The following is a 15543-nucleotide window of genomic DNA, read 5'->3' as shown; positions in this document are numbered from 1 at the left end:
AAGAACGTGGTATTCCGAACTTGTGAAAATGGCGGCAGACGATCCTTTGATCCTTCCGGATGGTTGCTGGCTTTGACAGCATGGCTGTTGAAGCTAAAGTCTTGAAAGGCAGTGGAGTTTTCTGATTCAGTCATTCCTACCCTTCTAAAGGCTAGGTAAGAGACTAAGGCTGGCCATACACTATACAATTTTCTTGTTCAACTTTCCTTTAGATTTACCAAAACCATGTAATATAGGGTCAAACCTAAACACTTTCAATTTGTATGCAGTCAGGCAGGCCCTTGCGCTACATAGTTTAAGGTAAATCTAAAGGAAATTGAATAAGAAAATTGTATAGTGTATGGCCAGCCTTACATTGCTTGGTATGAGACTAAGAGCTTTCATCCTTGTGAGTATATTGTGGGTCGCATCTTGGCCTTTCTCCAATCTGGAGTGGATCTTGGATTTGGAGTCAGAATTCAGGCTTAGCAATCTTTTTCAGAGGCTAATTAATTCACATTCCTTGTGCCTTTGTACAGGGTGTCATACTTATTGTTCAACCAGGTCAGAACTTGGATCTCAACTTGGTACTTTCTGTATTAGAGAAATCTCTGTTTGAACCCATCTAATATTTTCCTTTAGTCCTTCTGAAACGAAAAGGTTGTTTTTCTGGTTGCCATTACTTCAGCTTATAGTGTTTCAAAACGTACTGCCCTTTCCTGTAAGGAACCACTCCTGGTGCTCCACAGTGGCAAGGTGGTTCTTCAACCTCAGCTGCCTTTGCTATCTAAAATGGTTTCTCCTTTCCACCTTAAAAAGGACTTTGTGTTGCCCCCTTTTTGTCCTAAGCTGCAGATGCTGGGAGACAAAGACTCTTTAAACTTTGGGTGGGGTTTGGGCTATCAGGTGCAATCTGTCATCGACTGGCAAAATTCACAGTTACAAAGTTGGTGAGGTTGAAAAAAAAGACACCAGTCCATCCAGTTCAACCTATGTTGTGTTTATTCAGCATTCGTATTTCTTTTAGTGCTTCCCAACGGTCCTAAGAAGGGTCATGCAGCTTCAGATTCTACAATTGCTCAATGGATTTGTCAGCTTATTTCTCCAGCTTATGGTTTAAAAGGAAACGTTCCACCGTTTTCGGTGTTGGTTTATTCTACCTGGAGTGTCAAAGCTTCCCAGGCTATTCGTCATCAAGCTTCGGTAGCTCAAATTTGTAAGGTCACTACCTGGTCCTGGTTCATACATACAAAGTTTTACCAGGTGGATGTTAGAGCCGCTAAAAACATTACCTTTGGTGTGTTGCAGGCTGCTGCATAAGGTTCTACCCTGTTCTGGTTTAGTTGTTTAGGACCTATTGGTTTGTTGTCCTCCCCTCATGTTCAGTGCTTTGCTATATCCCGGTCATAAGGCTTCTGAAGATGCTCTTAGGATTTCAGGTTTACCTGTAAAATCCTTTTCTTGTAGTACATCTTTGGACAGAGATCCTGATCCTCAGTCTTGTAGTTTATTGACTTGCTACAAAAACTGAAGCCTTGTCCAACAGTGTCTAATCACAGCAGCATATCCATGTCATAAGGATTACGAAGACACTCTGTGTCTCATGATATACTCTAAGAAAAGGATTTTACAGGTAAACCAAAAACCCTCATTTTGCAATATATTCCTGTGTTTTTTTTTTTTTTTTCTTGTTTGGTTATGGAAAGACAACATTTTTTTAACACTGCATGACCGCATCCAGCAGATGAAAAGGTTTTAGGTGGCCTATATACAGTAGTTATATAGTCAGGTTGCAAAAAGACACAATTCCATCTAGTTCAACCAATAGTTCTTATGCATATTTAAACCTTCAAGAAGGGAAGGGCCACCTAGAGTGTAGAGATTAAAAGTATTTATTGCACACAGGTTAAAAAGCATTTCCAGGATGTAAGCATGAAACCGGCTCATCAGAGTGGGGAGAGGAGAGAGGAGAGAAGGCCATTCTGATCTGTCCCCGGAGAATCGCGCCGTCCACAGGGCTGTGATGTACAGATGCAGCTCCTCTGATCATCCTGGGGTCACCAACAAACAAACCAGCGTGGAACGCAGGCGGAAATGACATCACCGGATGGAAGAGACAGTCGGACAGGCAGGCAGGCTACGCGCTCAGAGCTATGGCTCCTTCTACAGGCCTAGAGGTGCTATTAAGGCTCCATTCACACCTGTGCGTGTGAATTTTTCAGCTCCAAAAACGCTCAAAAAAAACATTTCCAAAACGCCCAACAAGTAAAATCCCATTCATTTAAATGGCCTCTGTTCACATCTGAGCGTTTTAACGCCTGAAGCAAAACGCCCAACGCTCAAGAAAGTACATGAGCTTCTTTTTGGGCAGATTACAGGCGTTTTCCATTGTTCTCTATTCAATCTAAAAACACCTGCACAAAAAACGCCTAAAAAAACGCCTGAAAAAACGCCCATAAAACGCCTGAAAAAACGCCTGAAACAAAAACGCCCAGGTGTGAATGGAGCCTTAATGTATTGTCATGGGGCTATAACAGCCACGGACAGCAGAAACATAATGGCTCTAATAAAGATGGAGATTACATGTAATAATTGGGTATTAGGAATTAGATTCGGTTGCATTAAAAGACATTATAACCAGCCAAGTGTGGACATTATAAAGGGAATATTACTAATGAAACACATAATAAAAAAAATAATAATTATAACAATAGGAAATATATTTTAATATTATATATAAAAAAAAAAAAAGTGTTGAAACTTGTGTATTACATAAGGAAAAAAGTGTTCTATACAGCATAACTTATCAACAATTATAATTATAAGTGTCATTAGTTCAGTAACCGTGCATATTTTTAGCACTGATTACTGTAGTAATATCATTGGTCACCCCAAAAGTGTCAAAAATATCAGGTGTTCGATCTGCCGCAATGTCGCAGTCCCGCTAAAAATCGCTGATAGCCGCCACTACTCGTAAAAAAAAATAAAAATTACATTAATCTTTCCCCTAGTTTGTAGATGCAAAACTTTTGCGCAAACCAATCAATATACACCTTTTTTACCAAAAATATGTAGCAGAATACATATTGGTCTAAAATGATGAAAACATTTTATTTTTACATTTTTTTTTATTGGGAATGTTTTATAGCAGAAAGTAAAAAAAAAAATATATATATATATATATTTTTTTTTTTTCAGAATTGTCACTCTTTTTGTTTATAGCCCAAAAAATAAAAATTGCAGAGGTGATCAAATACCACCAAAAGAAAGCTCTATCAGATATTCCCTGGATGAAAAGTCCCTGAGAAATGGTAATATTCAGTTATATTTTGTCCATTTAGAAAAGCATCCAGCTCTTTTTTAAAACAATTTACTGAGCTGGCTAGAACTAGTTTTTGAGGAAGTCTATTCCACATTTTCACAGCTACAGTGCTTTGCGAAAGTTTTCGGCCCCCTTGAACTTTTCGAACTTTCGCCACATTTCAGGCTTCAAACATAAAGATATAAAACTATAATTTTTTGTGAAGAATCAACAACAAGTGGGACACAATCATGAAGTGGAACGAAATTTATTGGATATTTCAAACTTTAACAAATAAAAAACGGAAAAAATTGGGCGTGCAAAATTATTCAGCCCCCTTAAGTTAATACTTTGTAGCGCCACCTTTTGCTGCGATTACAGCTGTAAGTTTTGCACATCGAGAGACTGAAATTTTTGCCCATTGTTCCTTGCAAAACAGCTCGAGCTCAGTGAGGTTGGATGGAGAGCTTTTGTGAACAGCAGTTTTCAGTTCTTTCCACAGATTCTCGATTGGATTCAGGTCTGGACTTTGACTTGGCCATTCTAACACCTGGATATGTTTATTTGTGAACCATTCCATTGTAGATTTTGCTTTATGTTTTGGATCATTGTCTTGTTGGAAGACAAATCTCCATCCCAGTCTCAGGTCTTTTGCAGACTCCATCAGGTTTTCTTCCAGAATGGTCCTGTATTTGGCTCCATCAATCTTCCCATCAATTTTAACCATCTTCCCTGTCCCTGCTGAAGAAAAGCAGACCCAAACCATGATGCTGCCACCACTATATTTGACAGTGGGGATGGTGTGTTCAGGGTGATGAGCTGTGTTGCTTTTATGTCAAACATAACGCTTTGCATTGTTGCCAAAAAGTTTGATTTTGGTTTCATCTGACCAGAGCACCTTCTTCCACATGTTTGGTATGTCTCCCAGGTGGCTTGTGGAAAACTTTAAACAACACTTTTTATGGATATCTTTAAGAAATGGCTTTATTCTTGCCACACTTCCATAAAGGCCAGATTTGTGCAGTATACGACTGATTGTTGTCCTATGGACAGAGTCTCCCATCTCAGCTGTGGATCTCTGCAGTTCATCCAGAGTGATCATGGGCCTCTTGGCTGCATCTCTGATCAGTCTTCTCCTTGTATGAGCTGAAAGTTTAGAGGGAAGGCCAGGTCTTCGTAGATTTGCAGTGGTCTGATACTCCTTCCATTTCAATATTATCGCTTGCACAGTGCTCCTTGGGATGTTTAAAGCTTGGGAAATCTTTTTGTATCCAAATCCGGCTTTAAACTTCTCCACAACAGTATCTCGGACCTGCCTGGTGTGTTCCTTGTTCTTCGTGATGCTCTCTGCGCTTTAAACTGACCTCTGAGACTATCACAGTGCAGGTGCATTTATACGGAGACTTGATTACACACAGGTGGATTCTATTTATCATCATTAGTCATTTAGGTCAACGTTGGATCATTCAGAGATCCTCACTGAACTTCTGGAGTGTGTTTGCTGCACTGAAAGTAAAGGGGCTGAATAATTTTGCACACCCAATTTTTCAGTTTTTTATTTGTTAACAAAGTTTAAAATATTCAAATCATGAAGTGGAATTCCACTTCATGATTGTGTCCCACTTGTTGTTGATTCTTCACAAAAAAATTAGTTTTATATCTTTATGTTTGAAGCCTGAAATGTGGCAAAAGGTCGCAAAGTTCAAGGGGGCCGAATACTTTCGCAAGGCACTGTATTACTTGGGAAAAAAGCTCAGTGTGTGTAAATCGCTCTTCCTCCAGATGTAGAGAGTGCCATGTATGCACTTCTTTATGGCAATCAAATCCCTACCTTAAATCACCTCTTAAGAGAGAATAAATTCATCTAAGCTAATCTTTCCTCATAGCTGAGCTCAATGCCTCTTAAACGTTTGGTTGCCCTTCTCTGCACTTTCTCCAGCACTCCAATTTCTTTTTTGTGAACTGATGCTCAAAACTGAGTTCATATTCCATATGAAGTTTTACTAATGAATTGTACAGGGGCACATTTATTTCTTTCTCTGGAGTCTATAACTCTTAATATACGAAAGTATCTTGCACGCTTTAGAAACTACAGCTTGACATTCTCTACAAGATTCTGGTCTGGCCACATCTGGAGTATGCTGTCCAGTTCTGGGCACCGGTCCTCAGGAAGGATGTGCTGGAACTGGAAAGAGTCCAGAGAAGGGAAACAAAAATAATTAGGGGAATGGAGGGCATCGGCTATGAGGAAAGACTACAAGCACTGAACTTATTCTTTCTGGAGAAGAGAAGATTGAGGGGGGATATTATATCAATGTACAAATACTGTACTGGTGATGACCCTAGCATAAGGAACAAACTTTTTAGAGAAAGGGAATATAATAGGACACGTGCCCACTCACTAAAACTAGAGGAGAAATGGTTTAACCTTAAATATGTAAGGGGTTCTTCACTGTCAGAGCAGTAAGGATGTGGAATTCTCTTCCACAAGCAGTCGTATCAGCAGGGAGCATCAATAGTTTCAAAAAAACTATTAGATGGGCACCTCAAAGACCACAACATACAGGGGTATTCAATGTACGGTTAACAGCAAACACACACACACACACACACACCATAGGTTGAACTGGATGGACTGATGTCTTTTTTCAACCTCACAAACTATGTAACATTGCATGCTATTATTAAAGAGGTTGTAAACCCTTACATACTGTATACCCACTTAAGTGTTTAGTGCCAGGTTACACACAGAGATAAAACAATTCCTCCTACATATGTTGTACCTGTTTATCTTCAACCCAATCTTTTCTAAATCCTACTACAACACACAGATTAAAGGCTATTTCTTAGCTCTCTAAGGCAGGGGGCAGGGATCTGATGTTACACACAGCACAGAATACAGCAGGAGGCTGAGTGGAAACTCAGAGCTAAGCGGGTAGGGGCACCCACTTCTACAGTGTCATTGGGAAGCATGCACAGCTTAGGCTATCAATCACCATCTGTGTGATGGGAGGCGGTGCTGTCTCCCGAGAGTCTGTGGTGTTGGGATAACCTGTCAGAAGTGACTAATGCAAATAGCAGAGGGAGCAGAAATCACACTTGGTGCTTTGGGCTGAAGAAAATACACAGATACATAGAAGTACATGTACATAGAAGGATATGCTCGGTTAATCTTTAATTTCAGAGGTTTACAACCACTTTAAGTCTATAATAAAGCGGAAAAAACCCAGGTCATCCTCTACCATTGACTTCACCTAAAATGTATGATGCATGCATGTTTTAAGCCCAAGTGCATAATCTGACATTTATCAACATTAAATTTCATTTGCCACAAAGTTGCACAATTAAAAAGGGCACTGAGTTCAGTTTGTAAATTGAAGGCATCCTGTAAGGAAATTATTCCACTGCAACGCTTGGTCACCTGCACACACTGAAACTGTACTTTTAATCCCAAATTCTATAGAATTCTATATGTTAAAAAGTAAGGGTCCCAACACTGAACCTTGGGGTGCACCATTAACAACCCTAGACCGTTCAGAGTATGAATCATTACATTCTGAACACGGTCTACTAGCCAGTTTTCTATCCATTTACAAACTTAAATTTTCTGAGCCTGTGGACCTTTTCTTACATATTAGCAATGTTTGGGTAATGGTGCCAAAAATGTTTGCAAAATACAAGTATTCTATATCTACACCTCTCCTTTATCTAAGTTTTTGCTCAACTTTGCTGTTTTGTGAATCCATGCTGTCTATTGCATAAATCATTGTTTTCTAGCAAACACTAATCTATGTAGTTGTAAGAGAACGTTTGCTGTGCAAAGACGTCTTCCTGTCAGAAATCTGACAATGGCCAATGCGCATGCGCGAATTCGCGCAACCGCGCACGCACGTTCGCGAGTACGCGAACGTACGTGAGACATTGGCGCCAAAGGGACTAGTTAAACCCAGCCATTGCACTGCTCTAGTGCTGCTTTGTCTTCAGCCTTGGATACCTGTTACCTGTTTACCTGCATCTTGTTCCTAGTTCCAGACCCGGCTTGTCCTGACGATTCTCTGATCTCCACCTGCACCGACCTTGGCTTGTCCCGTGACCTCTCTTCCTGTCTGCTCCTACTGGCTCTTACGTTACCGATTGGCTCCTGACCTGGCTTGTCTTACTACGCTTCTGTCTTCCCTGAATCCGTCCATCCTGCATAGGAAGCTCCTCCTGTTACCCAGGAACCCCTGCTTCCTGCACCTGCTGGCTGCTCATCGGACTTCTCTGGCAACCTTCACCAGTAGCCATCGTCCGCTCCAAGCAAGTCCTCAGGCGCTCGTGCTACTCTACACTCAGGTGTCCCCTGTCTGCACTATCAGGGGTCCCGAGTCGGAGGCGCAAGGGAGGCCTTCCTCACAGTGTCAGGCTCATCTCCAGGTACGTGATAGTACAAAGCAGCCAGATGTCTGAGCCTGACCGAGGAACCTCCCCTATGGACGAGTTATGTCATCACCTGGCGGCACTGACCCGATCAGTCAAAGACTTACAAGAAGGCTACACCCGACTTGAAGAACGAGTCCAGGGGGGATCTCCTGCTGCACCTACAGTAATGGTTTTGCCTCCAGAACCTCGTGTACCTACCCCGGAAAAGTTCTCTGGTGATCGCAGCAAGTTCAGGTCCTTCCAAAACGCCTGTGAACTTTATTTTGCGCTGCAACCCCGGACCTTTTCACTCGAGGCCACTAAAGTAGGCTTCGTTATTTCCCTTCTACAAGGCGAACCCCAGTCCTGGGCCCACCGTTTTCTTGAACAAAAGGATCCCTGCTTATCCAGTTTAACCTTGTTCTTTACAGCTATGGCCCAGTTATATGAGGACCCCCAGAAAACTACTACTGCTGAGGCAGCCCTCTACACCCTTCAGCAAGGCCGCAGAGCAGCAGAGGACTATGTAACTGACTTTAGAAGGTGGAGTGCTGATACTAACTGGAATGATGCTGCCCTCAGCCACCAATTTCGGATGGGACTATCCGACTCTCTGAAAGACGAATTGGCCCGTGTAGGGGTGCCAGATACTCTGGAAGCCCTGATGCACCTGGCGATCCAGATTGATAGACGCCTAAGAGAACGCCGTGCAGAAAGATCATCCGGTCAATCCTGACCCGTATGGATGATGCCTCGACCTTCTGGTCCGACACCCTCAGCATCCGCTCCTCCCACTACTGACTCTTCTGAACCAATGCAGCTTGGCATAATCCGTCCTTCTCTCACCCCAGAAGAACGTCAACACCGGCGACTGAATAACTTGTGCCTGTACTGTGGAGAAGATGGACACTTTGTGAGGTCTTGTCCAGCTAAGAGCCTAACCCTTTCCTCTACTAACCAAGGGTTGTGCCCCCACAATTCATCTTACCTGACTGCTCTTAACTCATTACAGCTTCCAGAAGGGGCTATCCAGGCACCCGCCATTATTGATTCAGGAGCATGTAGCTGTTTTATTGATCTGAAATTTGCAACTCAGCTAAAAGTTCCGCTAAGGCCCAGATCTCAGGGACTGACTATCCATTTGGCCGAAGGGTCTCGTATCAGATCTGGACCTGTCACACAAAGAAACTCTTCCCTTGCATGCTACCATATCTGGTAACCACCAGGAGCTACTACGCCTAGATGTCATCACCTCACCTCTATTTCCCATCATTCTGGGCATGCCATGGCTGCAGGCACACAATCCCTGCATTAATTGGAAAACAGGGGAGATTAAATTCCAGTCATCTTACTGTCAACAACTCTGTTGTTTCCAACCACAAGACCCCCTGTCTTCATTACTGTGCATGGACTCCGATATTGAATCGTGCTCCTCTGTGCCTGCAACCTACCACGATTTCTTAAATGTCTTCAGCAAGAAGGGAGTAGAGACTCTTCCCCCTCACAGACCATACGATTGCCCTATCGAGCTTCTTCCCGGAGCCGAAATACCGTCGGACGGATTTTTCCCCTCACTGAGCTTGAACTTGCAGCTCTAAAGGAATACCTTGATGATAGCCTGAGAAAGGGGTTTATCCGCCCTTCCACATCCCCGGCAGGAGCTGGGATTTTCTTTGTAGAAAAAAAGGACCACTCGTTCCGCCCCTGTGTGGACTATTGTGATCTAAATAAAATTACGATCAAAAATCGTTACCCGTTACCATTAGTGCCAGAACTGTTTCAGAGACTCCGCTGTGCCACCATTTTTACTAAATTGGACTTACGGGGGGCATATAATCTAGTGCGAATCAGGGAAGGTGACGAGTGGAAAACAGCATTTCGCACCCGTTTCGGGCACTATGAGTACCTAGTGATGCCCTTTGCAACACCCCAGCCACCTTCCAGCACTTTGTTAATGACATTTTCCGAGATTTTCTGGACTTATTTGTTATTGTTTATCTTGAGGACATTTTGATATTTTCCTCCACCATAGAAGACCATCATGAACACGTAAGAAGTGTCCTAGCCCGTCTCAGACAGCATGGCTTATACGCAAAACCTGAGAAGTGTGAGTTCAATCGTCAGAGTATCCAATTCCTGGGTCTGATCCTCTCCACAGAAGGTATTAAAATGGATCCTCAAAAGGTTTCTGCCATTTTACACTGTCCAGTCCCCTCTGATAAGAAAGGGGTGCAACGGTTTGTAGGGTTCTCAAACTTTTATCGGAAGTTTATCAAAAATTTCTCTGCAATCATCTCCCCCATCACTTAGTTAACCAGACAAGGTACCCGGTTCCTGTGGACTCCTGAGGCGCAGACCACATTTGAAACTCTAAAAGCCTTCTTCACCTCTGCACCTGTCCTTCGGCACCCAGATCCTGGCCTGCCTTACGTCCTAGAAGTGGACGCATCTGAGTCGGCTGTAGGAGCAGTATTATCGCAGCGGCAAGGAGCCAAAGCTCTGTTACACCCCGTTGCCTTCTTCTCACGCAAGTTATCTCCGGCAGAGAGGAATTATGACGTCGGTGATCGAGAGCTCTTGGCAATTAAGGCAGCCCTGGAAGAATGGAGATACCTCTTAGAAGGGGCAGCCCATCCAATTCTAGTGTACACAGATCACAAGAATCTAGAATATTTACGAGCAGCTAAACGCTTGAAACCTCGCCAGGCCAGGTGGGCTCTCTATTTCTCTAGATTTTCCTTTCATGTCACTTACAGGACGGGATCAAAGAACACAAAACCGGATGCATTATCCCGTATGTTTTCTGATGCTGAGAGATCTGTAGTCCCAGATACAATTCGGTCGTCAGGAAACTTCCTGTTACTACAAGAGAACTTACTGCTACAGCTCAGACAGGCCTCTGAGGATATTTCCCCACTTCCCGGAGTGTTTTATGGCACAATGACAAAATATTCGTACCTGAAAGATTGGGGTCCCTGTCCTGGGTCTCTGCCATGACCATTCCCTTGCAGGTCATTTTGGAGTCCATAAGACCTCTGAGTTGCTTCAATGCACCTTTTGGTGGCCTGATCTACAGAAGGACTGTAAAAAATACATTGAAACTTGTGTTACATGTATCCGGAACAAGACCCCCAGGTCTAAGTCTTGGGGCTTGCTCAAACCCTTACCAGTCCCTGACAGAGCATGGAAAATGATTTTGATGGACTTCATCGTTGAACTCCCGCCATCTGAAGGCTACACTACCATCTTCGTGGTGGTAGACCGTCTATCCAAGATGGCGCATTTTTTGCCCATGAAGGGCACCCCCTCGGCCATGGATACAGCTAAGTTGTTCATTAAAGAGATTGCGAGACTGCATGGAGTTCCTGCCAACATAGTATCCGACCGTGGAGTTCAGTTCACCTCTAGATTTTGGAAATCCCTTTGTGAGAAATTGGATATTGAACTGTCCTTTTCGTCAGCTTACCACCCACAGACCAATGGTCAAACGGAAAGGACCAATCAGACACTAGAACAGTATTTACGCTGTTTCTCGTCCTTTTCCCAGGATAATTGGGTGACACTATTGCCACTAGCGGAGTTCGCATACAACAACTCTGAACATTCGACTACCAAGCAGACTCCATTTTTTGCCAATTATGGTTACCACCCTTCCTTTCTGATCACCACTGTACCTGAATGCCCTGTCCCTGCTGTCCAGGATACAGTAAACTTTTTTGCACCCAACACTGAGTTACTTCGGGAAACCATGGCTAAAGCTCAAGAAAATAATAAGAAATTCTTTGACAGGAAAAGATAGGGAGAGTTGATATTGGAACCTGGTGATCAGGTATGGTTGGCCACAACCAATTTGAAACTTACCTGTCCCTCAAGAAAACTTGGACCAAAATTTGTGGGTCCCTTCCCTATTAAAAGAAGAATCAATGACGTCTCTTATGAACTGGTACTACCTGATTCTTTCAAAATCTACCCTGTTTTCCATGTGTCTCTGTTAAAACCTGCATTACCGAACCCCTTTCCTGAAAGGGACAATGGTCTCCCTGAACCTGTGGTAGTCAACGGTGAAGAGGAGTTTGAGGTTGAAGCCATTGTAGATTGCAGAAAAAGGGGTAAACAAATTCAATATTTGATTAAATGGAAGGGTTATGGACCTGAAGAGAACTCTTGGGAGCCAGTGGACAATATCCATGCAAAAGACTTAATCTAGGCTTTCAAGCGTAATCACCCAGAGAGGTTGGCCCGGTTGGGCATCCAGAGGCTGCCCATTGGGAGGGGGCAATGTAAGAGAACGTTTGCTGTGCAAAGACGTCTTCCTGTCAGAAATCTGACAATGGCCAATGCACATGCGCGAATTTGCGCACGCACGTTCGCGAGTACGCGAGACATTGGCACCAAAGGGACTATTTAAACCCAGCCATTGCACTGCTCTAGTGCTGCTTTGTCTTCAGCCTTGGATACCTGTTACCTGTTTACCTGCATCATGTTCCTAGTTCCAGACGCGGCTTGTCCTGACGATTCTCTGATCTCCACCTGCACCGACCTTGGCTTGTCCCGTGACCTCTCTTCCTGTCTGCTCCTACTGGCTCTTACGTTACCGATTGGCTCCTGACCTGGCTTGTCTTACTACGCTTCTGTCATCCCTGAATCCGTCCATCCTGCATAGGAAGCTCCTCCTGTTACCCAGGAACCCCTGCTTCCTGCACCTGCTGCCTGCTCAACACCCTGCTCATCGGACTTCTCTGGCAACCTTCACCAGTAGCCATCGTCCGCTCCAAGCAAGTCCCCAGGCGCTCGTGCTACTCTACACTCAGGTGTCCCCTGTCTGCACTATCAGGGGTCCCTAATCGGAGGCGCAAGGGAGGCCTTCCTCACAGTGTCAGGCTCATCTCCAGGTACATGATAGTAGTCTTGAGTGGTATTAAATCCTAAAGTATCTTTTCCAACTATAGAAGTTAAAATAACCAGTCTGTAGTTACTTGGTAAAGACTTTGACCCCTTTTTTTTTTTTTTTTAATATAGGTAACCACATTTTGTCAATCCAGTGGTATTATGCCAGCCATTAAGAGTCTCTAAAAATTTAAATTAAAAACAATAGCTTTGAAATAACAGAGGTCAACTCTTTGAGGACATGTGGGTGTATGCCTCCTGGAGCAGATGCCTTATTCACCATTATTTTTTCTCAGTGTTTCTTGAACCATTGTGGTTCTTTTGGGGGCTATGTCAATACTATCCCTATTAAGAATGGGAGTTCCTCTATTTTCCTTTTAAATACACAGAACTGAAAAATGTATTGCATAAATCTGCGTTCTCTTTGTCCCTAGTCACCAACTGTAAACGATCTAAAAGGCCTACACACTCACACCTGACCTTTATACTAATTATATATTTGAAGAATTTGGGGGGGTTTGTCATACTTATTTGCAACCCGTCGTTCATTTCAAAATATTTTGGTCTTGATTTCCTTTTACATATTTTTTGTAACTTTTAATGGATGATAATGTTAGGTCTTTTTTTTTTTTTAATGCTCTTTCCTATTATTTATAGCTTTTTTTTTAACTTTGAACATGAAACACATAGGTTTTATTTTTAGCCTTTTTTAAGCGTATGCCTGTTTTGCCCTTGTTGGTGTTTAAAGATCCTTTGGTATGTGTGTTTGTGTGTGTTAGTTACTTTTTGGTAATTTCTTTAAAAAGTCATCAGATTGCAAACCTGTCTCATAACAAACCTCGCTTGTTGACATCAAAATACTTCTCTAAGCTTCTTTCCATAAATTTACTACATTCCTGTATTCGCTCACAAAACCACACGAATGCTACTACATCCGCACACCTTTCTGTGTATGCCACTGCAATACACACTGTGTGAAATTTATCAAAACTGGAATCTGGAGCAGTGAGGTCATGCTTTCAACTTCATCCAATCAGAACACTTTGTTTTAATTCAGAGAAAGCAAAACATTCTCTGACTGGTGTCCATGCTGAACAGCCGAAATCCTGTATTCACAATGCATCAGGCCAGCCACTCAGCATGGGACCCAGAAGCAAGTGGAGATGACTGAAGTAGTGGTGTCCACTTCAGTGATTTTCAGTTTCCAAAAGCATCTGCCAGGTAGGTCATATACATAGTTACACAGGTCTAAGCAAGACCAATGTAACTATGTATAACATGCCTGGAATTCATATTTAAATAGAAAACTCTTAACCCTTGGGAGAAGTCTCTTTACTGAAAGTATCCTGTCCCCTGCATGCTTGCATTCCTCCTTTATACTACCAAATTATTTAATTACAAGTTTGCAGATTTCCAGCTGTATAATCCACAGGATTTTCACATTCCCTGTAATAATGTGTTTTAATAAATGGTGAACAGCACTCCACAATGTTTTTAAATCACCTGGCTTATCTGCACCATTTGGAGCCATTTACTTCTTTTACATGCATTTTGGAGGGATACCTAAAAATTTTGTTATATTAACAAGAGCATGGCAGGTGCTTTCATGTATCCTGTATGGGGATTACTTCACAGACAAGCATGGTGTGACCTCCTTTATCTTGAAGTCCAGTAAGCTGGTAAGCATTTTTGGTGGTGGAGAATTTATCACGGAGGAGTCTTACTCCACTGAAGCAAAGGATAACAGACTGGAGGACTTTGCTATTTATTATTTCATCTTTTTGTTCCTCTGGTGGACTTTTATTCAAAGGAATTATGGTGGAAATTTTATTAGAAACACCGCTATTTATTTTTATTTTTTAAACTTAGTACACCTTGTTTTAGGAGCAAGACTGGGTTAAACCCAAAACTATACCTACATCAAATATTAAATAAAAATAAAAAAGAACAAAAAAACACATTGAAAACCTATACATTTAAACATACACATAACAATATGAATTGGATGGATACAACAATAAAGAAAGAATAGGTAGCAAAAAGGTTTTGTAGCCCCTGAGCTTTATTAACGCATTTCTCCAGAAACAATAGAAAAATGCATTAGTGGTTTCAATTTATAGATTTATACTTGAGCAGAAAATTGGAAATCGAATCTCCAACATGGGAATATTTGAAAGGAAAAATATAGTTTAGTTTCACAGGGCGCATAAATTGAAATATTTTTGCAATGTTTTTCTTAAAGTAATTTTTGATGCAATGTTCATGTGCCTGCACTCCAATATTTTTCTTTCTGTATTAAATTTGAGGTTCAAAGATTAGCTCATCATATGACTATACTATGCAGACCCTTCAACTAAGAGGTACAAAAAGGGAGATGAATCTATGTGTCAGTCAAACAGAAGCGGCTGCAAGTTTTAAAAAAATTGTCTAAAATCCTCAATATATTGACCAGCAAAGAATTGCCATTGTTGACTACTGAAAATTTGAGTTACCTGGCTCTCACACTAAGCTTTTTGCTTTAAAGTGGTAGTAATGTCCCTTCTCTTCACTTACAATCATGCTTGCATGTAGGTACAATGAATATCTCCTAAACGTGCACCATTTAGACGTTCACATCAGCAATAGCAGATGACATCACCTGCGCAGTGATGTTCTGCATTCAGGGCACACAGTATGCCATTGAATGCAGATCGCCGTGCCGCGGCCAGGGCACGCGCAGGAGTAGCGTCACTGTGGCCCAATTGTTTAAATTGACCTGCGAACTTGTAAGAAACACAGAGTGAAGACTGAAGCTCCAGGGAAACCGTGACTGCGCTGTTGGGCTGTGTGCAGGTAACTGTGTCATAATGTGATAGTATGCAACGCACATTATGGCTTAGACCTGCAGTTTACTACCACTTTATGAGTCACAGATCTGGAATAAGTAGGCAGATAAGACTTTATAACTTTTCTCTGACTTTTGTGATTTGCATACT

The sequence above is a fragment of the Pelophylax lessonae genome (genome assembly GCF_965119305.1).
Source record: "Pelophylax lessonae genome assembly, chromosome: 2".
Taxonomy (NCBI): Eukaryota; Metazoa; Chordata; class Amphibia; order Anura; family Ranidae; genus Pelophylax; species Pelophylax lessonae.
Note: the sequence above shows the minus strand (reverse complement) of the source record.